Source organism: Mustela nivalis (genome assembly GCF_964662115.1).
Source record: "Mustela nivalis genome assembly, chromosome: 16".
In the NCBI taxonomy this organism is placed as follows: domain Eukaryota; kingdom Metazoa; phylum Chordata; class Mammalia; order Carnivora; family Mustelidae; genus Mustela; species Mustela nivalis.
The window spans coordinates 66,742,616-66,750,659 of record NC_139035.1 but is presented as its reverse complement, the minus strand read 5'-3'; positions in this window follow the sequence as shown (position 1 = coordinate 66,750,659).

The window sequence follows — 8,044 nt, the reverse complement described above, 5'->3', positions numbered from 1 at the left end:
GGAGAGGGAGACTGGCCCCGCCTCCCGCCCCGCCCCCACCCCACCTGGGGGGCCCTGAGCCCCGGCTCCCCGGCCTCAGGAACTGGTCCCCCGTGGGCGGGTCCGGCGCGCGCGGGGGGCCGAGGCGGCGGGCTCCCGCGCGAGGGGTGGCTGGGGAGGCGACGCCAGGGCCGGGGCGCAGACGCTCAGGTCTCACGGCCCCAGGGTCGCGGCCGGCGTGCTCCCCGCCCCTCCCCAACCTCACTCCCCGCGCTCGACTTCTTGGCGCCGGACACCCGCCGGACGCCCCGCGACACCAGCGGCGGACGAGCCCCGCTCGGAGCGGGCGCTGGGGACGAGGCTGGCGGCCGGGCTCGGCTCCACCGGGGCCCGAACTGGGCGCAACGAGCGCGCCCCGAGTCTGGGGCAGCCGGGGGAGGCCAGGGGCACCCAAGTGGGGCAACGGCGCCCCCTGCTGGAGCAGCTCGGGGGGTGGGAGGGAGCGGAGACCCCCTGCCCGCGCCCGCCTCCCGGGGGTTCAGGGCTGCGGCTGCGGGGGGCTCAGGAAGCGGGCGCCGGGAGACTCCTTCCTCTTAATGGGTCGGGCGGGCATCCAAGGGTTAAGCAAGAGCCCCGGGCGCGAGGCCGGGGAGGGCAGAGGTCACAGCCAATCACTTGACACGAGCTCTTTATTAAGGCGCTTTCTCGGTCGCGCGGCTCCCCGAACCCCCGGGGGATCGCCGCAGGGGCGGGGGAGCGGGGCGGGGACGCGAGGCGCGGAGCCCAGCGCGCCGCGCTGCCGCCGGTGTCGGAGGGAGACGGGGTGCCCCGGGGAGGGGAGGGGTGGAGCGGGGTCTCAGGTGTCACCACCCCGCGCCATCCGACGGCGGAAGGAGCGCCCGCCCTCCGCCCTCCGCTGGCGGCTTCCGAGCGCGAGATCCAAGGAGGGGGCAGGGCCCAGCTCCCCGCCGAGACCCCTTTGCGGAGGGCTGGGGGCCTGAAGCAGATGGAGGTCAAGCGGGGAGCCCCGGAGACGCGCCGGGAGATGCGAGGCTGCAAACCGCAGAGCGGCGGAGGCGGACCCGGCGGGCGGGCGCTCCGGAGGTGTTGCGGCCCAGGTGCCCTCGGCGACAGCCTGCACGTGGCCCCGCGGCCGCACCGCACCCGCCCCCCCCCCCCACCCCCCGCCACTGTCCCGGGGCTTCGCTCCCAGCTCCGTGCGAGGCGGGGAGGAAAAACCCCACATCTGGTCCCAGAGCTGGCCCCTCCCTGCCAGCGTGGCCATGGGTGGAGCAGGGGACAGGCTCACTGAGCTCCTGAACCCTTTTCGGTTAGGGCCATGCAACGGTCTGGAGGGCTGGGGGCCTTGGCTAGGGAGGGGTCGGAGGAATAGAGCCAAACGGTGGTGGGGGGAGGTGCTGGCGGCTTCACCAAAGGCTGAAGAGGGCTGGAGCCCCTGGGCTGTGAAGCGGGAAATCTCGGAGTAACGAGTAACGCCTGTGTCCGGGAAACAGTAAAGCAGCTGGGCTGTCCCTGCGCGGGCGGGACAGAGCGGCTGTGAAACAGAGACCCCATCAGCTCTCAGGCTTCCAGAAGGGAGCTGGGTGCTTCAGCTGCTTTAGGGTTCAGGGTTTGTCCGGGAGGGCTCATCTGGGGGTGGGGGTGGCCTGGGCTTCTGGAAGTGGGAGGGCAGCAGGTCGGAGCTCTTCGAGGAAAGACAGACAAAAGCGGAGGTGCTGGAGGGAAGGGGTGGTCCTTGGGGGGTGCTTAGAGCCTGTGTTCCTCCCCCACTGGCTGGTTCTCACTGCTGTAGGTAAACGGAGGGGATTAGGTTCTGACAGTGGAATCAGGCTCCCAGCCAAGGGATGAGGAGAGGCTTGGGGGAGGGAACAAGGCAGCGAGTCCCAGTCCGGCACCCCCTTCCGCCTTCCCCGCCCCCCTTTCCAGCCAGGTCAGTCTGCCCACCTCCTCTTCACATCAGCTTCTTGAGCCCCCAGCCCAGAGGGTCCAGTCCCCTGCTCGGTGGCGACCTTTCCTCCTGCAAGAGAGAAAGGCCAGGGCAGGCCATCTCCCCCCACAAGCCTGGTGACTCAGGATGTTAAAGCCTCACCCAAAGGACGTTCATCAGGAGGCCAGACCTACAGGAGCAGACGGGGGAAGGGGGGCCGCAGGGGGTGTGGTCTGGCTGAGAATCCTGGGGAGGCTGGAAGAGGGGCTCCCTGGGGCGGGGGCAGGGAGGCCTGGGCCCACTCCCCTCCCCTCACTTCCTCCCTCCCCCCACTGGCCTGGCGGCCAGAAGTTCCAAAAAGACAGAAATAAGACAAAGGGAAGTGGGGCTGGCAGGGGAATTTTTTCCAGATGTGAGTGTTTGTGGTTTGGCAGCTCTGGGCCTGAGCTCCAGACCCTGCACCCCAACCCTGGCGGAGGGAGGTGGGTAGAGGGTCTGGGGCAGGATGCTGGGAAGCAGGTCTCAGCTTCCAGAAGCCCTGGTTGCCACTGGAGCCTGGGGGCAGGCAGGCGGAGGGGGCTTAGAGAAGAGGCAGGGAAGGGGATGGGGGGGACACTGGGGGTGGGACAAGAGGATTGGGGGATGGGAAAGAGGGCTAACAGTGGAGGATGGCGGAGCCTAGGGGCAGGGTGCAGGCGTGGGGCCAGGCGACAAGGAGGGGCTTAGCCCCCGTCAGTCACTCAGTCACAAACAACTGGTTTCAATTTCCCCACCAGGATCAATGAGAAGGAATTTCCTAGTGTCGCTGGCCTTTTCCTTAGGACCAAATCTGATGCAGGTCAGCCCCAGGCAACCCATGCTCCCTTTCTAGGAACCTCAGTCATACCCCTGTCGGGGGCTGCCCCAGGGATTTGGCGACGGGGGAAGGGTGCAGAGTTGGTGAGAAAAGCAGAGGCAGAGCCGGGTGGAGTGCGGAGGAAACAGGCCTGAGAGCAACGAACCTTCTGGGGCTTTGTTCCTATGGCAGTGAGGCTGAGGAAAGTGGCTGGCTTTGCAGCAGAAGGAATGGAGGGGGCCACGCTTCTGGCTGGGCGGAGGGCGTGAGCGTGAGTGAGCATGCGTGGGTGCGTGCCAGAGGGTTGCCCACCCTCCTCCGCCCCCGCCCTGAGGGTGGGGCAGGAGGGACCACCTGCCCAGCTGGGGATGGAGAGAGTGGGAGAGTCGCGAAGCCCTCCCTCCTCTCCCCCAGCCGGGCCAAGGGGAGTCCATGGCCGAGTTCAGCACTGGAGAAGAGCCTCGCCCCAGCAGAGTTACCGCCTCTGCTGCCGGCTGGGAGACCGGCAGAAACTGAACCCAGGTGAGGCAGGGTCTCTCCACTCCGCAGAGGGACAGCTTCTGCGGGGCCAGGGAGCCGTGGGAGGGGGGCGCTGTTCAGCAAGAGGAGAGGAAGAGCTAGGAGTGGCTGGGGCAGGACCGTGGTGTCCCCTGGTCTCCCCTGGTCCCCAAGCCCGCAGGATTTCCCGCCGCACAGTGTGAACTCAAGCAGTCTGCCTCCTGGTCTGGTCTGACCCTCAGTACAGAGGGGAAAGTCCCATTCTTGTCTGTGTGCCTGGGCTCGGGGACCCAGCCCTTCTCCCCACGTCAGATTGCTGTTACAGCAGGGAAGAAGGGCTCCCTGCCCACTGGGAGACCGGCTCTGAGACCTGGAAAGCCGCAGAGGGCCCCCCCCCCCCCTCGGCCCCAACCCCAAGCCGGGGAGGTGTGGGCTGAGAATCCTGAGTGACCCGAAGGGGCAGCTGGACTGGGAAGGAAGGGACGGCGGGGACCTCCAGCGCCAGCCCCAGGCCATGGTGAAGGAGGCAGGTGTGACCAGGCAGGGTCAGAGGCTCCGGTGGGAGGAGGGCTGTGGGCTCTGGGAGAAATCACCGCGCAGGCGAGGGGCCGGGCAGCACCCAGGCAGCCAGGCGGCTCCTCTGTTGTTTTTGGCTCTGCTACCTGGTTCCCAGCTGCCAACGCTCTCCTCAGGGCTGGGCCGGGCAGGCAGGAGGGAGGAGGTGCGGACGCACGGGCTGAGGACGTGTCCAGACCGAGTCTTGTCCCCTGCGAGAGGCCCCCAGCTCTGCTGGCCTCTTCCAGGGGCAGCACAGAGCACAGAAGGCCCCTGCCCTTGCTCTTCGACCCCGGGGTGTGTGCTTCTCTGTCCCCTGCCTGTGTTCCAGCACCCCGACTGGTGCTTCCTGCTGGCCTGGCAGAGAGCCTCGCCTTTCCCCACTCACACCGCTGCCCGGTCTTCCCAGCTCGCCGTGGAGACAGGCTCCGATGCCCAGCAAGCCCGACTCTGCGGTCCTGCTTTTTAGAGAACCTCCAAGGTGGAGAGGGGGAGCCAGTGTGGCCGGCACTGCTGACAGCAGCCGCCAGCATCTGCCCTGACCCTGACCCTGGCCAGAGGTGGCCCCCATTTCCCCTCCGGAGGGACTGCCTCCCCCGCCTCCCACCCCAAACGGCATTGCTGGATGGAGAAGTCAGGCAGCTCTGTGACCCGGTTAAACTCCTCTTGGCTTTTACGAGCCAGGGACTAGGGCCAGACCCCTCTGTCACTCCTACCCTCTGCCCAGCCCCGGTTCCTTAACCCCAGGCAGCCCAGGGCAGGAAAGGGATGGCTGGAGCCGTGACAAGTGTGGCAGGCTGAACCCCTGGGTTTGCAGGGTACCTGGGGACAGTGGCCAGCCCTGGAAAAGAAGGACAGCCTGCAGCCTAGCCCAAGACCTGTTCTGGGGATCCCGAGCCATCTCCCAGATGCCTCCTCTCCCACTCTTTGACGATGGGAAACTGAAGAAGAGCCGCGGGTCCCGGAATCCTCCTCCCCATTGAGATGAGCTGGAGCTTTGGGCAGGAGGAGGAGGTCAGCAGGGCTGCAGACTGGCTGGGTGCTCCGTTCCCTCTCCAGCCTGGACTGCAGAGGGTGGGCCCCAGGCCAGAGCAGCAGACTCCAGGATTGAAGAGGAAAGGGGCGGGGCGGGGGCAAGGTTCCGAGAGAAGAGAGTGGGGTGTTTGAAGTACTGGGTAAGATGGGAGCAGGGGCAGGATAACAGAGGCCTTCGCCTCAGAAAGGCAATCAGCCAGCTTCGGGAGGAGTCCTCCTCCGGGCTCCTCGGTGCTCCCAGGGCAGCCGGCCTCCAGACCATGATAGCCAGCAGTCTGGGCCCCCACTTGGCTCCAGGGAGGAGGCCAGACCCCCCCCCCTTTAGGCCAGCGTCCCCAACCCCAGGGCACTTCCTGCTGCAGACCAGGCCTAGGCTCCATGCTCCTTAGGGCCAGTGGGCCAGACTCCCTAGAGACAGAAGCAGGGGTGCAGGGGACTTGAGCCGAGTGAGGGAGGAGCCCAGAAGCCGGGGGTCTGGGTGCCTGCCCCTACACTCCCATCTTGAGTGGACAGGGAACTAAGAAGGGATACAAGAGTTCACAGTCGGGCCCCTTCCAGGGACCCTCCCCCATCCCTGCCCCTCCCTCAGCCGGCTGGAGAGGTGGGCGGTGGGGGAGGCCCCAGGCTGACCTACCCCTAATGGCTTTCCCTGGGCAGCATGAACAAAATGGGAAAAAGATGTGTGAGGTGGGAAGCTCTGATTTCCTTTCTCCTGCGGGCACCAGCTCTGGAAAATATTAGCTGTCAAAGAGAGACTGAACAGTCTCCGGCCTCCCCCTGCCCATGACCCCCTGGCCCGACCCGGCCAACAGGGGCCCTCCCCGCCTGCCCGGATTCCCGGAGGGCACCAAGCTGGCGCCTGAGCAGTTTGGCCAGGCTGCTCTGAAGAAGCCCCCCCTCCTGTCTGTGTCTCCTCCACCAACCGGAGGAAGACATCTGTGGGGTGGGGGGCGATTAGCACTTGAGGACCCGCGGGGACACGTCCCTGCGGATCAAAAGAGCCAGCCAGCATCGCCTGGATTTTGTAGTCTCCTGCCTCCTAAACCCCAGAGCTCTGGGACAGTCAGCCTCGGGATCCCAGGTCTCCCGATGATCTGGACTTTTGGTGGGACCGTCTTCCTGCCAAGCTTGCAGGAACCGGCCCAGAGAGGGAGGCAGCCTGGGTCCTGGACACTCGCAGGCCTTTCTTGCTGCTTGTGGGCATTGTGGTCTCTGGGGGCCCAACCCCCTCTTTGGAGCTCCCAGACCCCCCGGGGCTAGGCCTCCAGGAGCCCCAGGGAACCGATACCCAAGCAGGGAGGCAGTGCTCTGTGCCTTGGATGGAGGGGGTGCATGGAGCAGGACAGGGCCTAGCCTAGGAGGAAGCCACCAAGACACTCGGCCCGTTCTCCGAAGGCCCCTGTGCTCCTTCAGCAGCCCCACCGGCTCGCCCTTCAGGAAAGCGTCCCACGTCTACCCACTCTCCCAGCCCAGCCCGGAGCCCCAGGCCCGGCCTCGAGCTGCTAGGCTGGATTATCAATCGGCCTCTTCCTCCGTCTGGGTCCTGGGCGTGGGCTCTGTCTCCCCGGGCTCCCAGGGCAGGGCCAGTCCCCCTTCTTCCTCCTTCGGTTGTGGTTGGATCCATCTCAGGGACTCTTTCCAAAGAAGCAACCGAACAGGATTCCATGGGGCAGAAGGGACTGAGGAGACCAGACCGACCCTCCTCGGGGGGAGCTGCCCTGACGAGGCAGGCCAGACCGACTGGGTTCGTGGAAACGTGCGGCAGGCGTGGCCGAGGGAGACCGGAGCGCCATCCCCACGCGGTCTGTCTCCAGTCTGGCCCGTCCCAAAGCCGCTCTTCAACCCTTTAGGACGGAATTTGGTTGAGCCTGGAAGACAAAGGTGTTTGTCTTTCCATGCCAAATTCTCCTTTTCTCTTCTTTTTTTTTAAAGATTTTATTTATTTATTTGACAGAGAGACAGGGATCACAAGCTGGCGGAGAGGCAGGCAGAGAGAGAGGGGGAAGCAGGCTGCCTGCCGGGCAGAGAGCCCGACGCAGGGCTCGATCCCAGGACCCTGGGATCATGACCTGAGCCGAAGGCAGAGGCTCAACCCACTGAGCCCCCCAGGTGCCCCTCCAAGCCAAATTCTTAAAACTGCCTCCTCTCTCCATGCCTTTCCCCCTATCTGCACCTCTCTCAGAATCTGACGTGTCACATAAACCTTTCCAAGAAAGCCCAGGGTCGGGGGTGTCCCAGAGCGAGGCTAGACAGCAGACCTATTAAGCACGCAAGCCTGCAGGTCAGCCCAGCCAAGTGGTGGGGGCAGAGAGGAGGGACAGGACCCGAGCAGAGGCTCCGAAGGCGATTGGGGTTGAGGTAGCCAGGGCCTCGGGGGGAAGCCCGGCCCCCCACACCCCTAGATGGCCCTTACGCATTTCATCACTGCCTGGATGAGCTCTCACAGTCTGTCTGCCAGAGGCTGCGGCCAATCACCAAAGCGGACCACACTGGGTCCTGCCCCCGAGGGTGCGATTGCTCCCTGGGCACTCCATGGTGGCTGTGCTGTGCGTACACAGCCCAGGTGAGACTTCAGAGGCCAAAATGTCTGCCTGGATTTAGGTATTTGTTTGGGCGGCGCCTGGCCAGCTCATCGACTCGTGATATTTGGGTTGTGAGTTCGAGCCCCATGTCAGATGTTGAGCTTACTCGAGAAAAGAAAGGAAAGGCAATAAAATAAACACTTGGGGCGCCTGGGTGGCTCAGTGGTTTAAGCCTCTGCCTTCAGCTCGGGTCATGATCTCAGGGTCCTGGGACTGAGCCCCATATCGGGCTCTCTGCTCAGCGGGGAGCCTGCTTCCCCCACCTCTCTCTCTGCCTGCCTCTCTGCCTACTTGTGATTTCTGTCTATCAAATAAATAAATAAAAATCTTTAAAATAAAATAAACACTTGCTCAGGGTCACCCCCACCAAAGATCCTCCAGGTGTGGGAAGCTAGTCTGTTTCGAATTAGACCACTTACCACCGCTGCCCGGGCTCCTAGCATCTCTTCCTTAGACAGAGCAAGAGCTCCGTGGTTCTGTCTCTCTTCTCTCCCTTCCCAGCAGCCCAGGGGCTGGAGGGGGGCTTCCTTTACACCCTGAGTTAGTTCAAACCCTCCTTTGTCAAAACCCTGCAGTGGCTGCCATTTGGTGCAGAGAGAAGCTGCGTCCTTA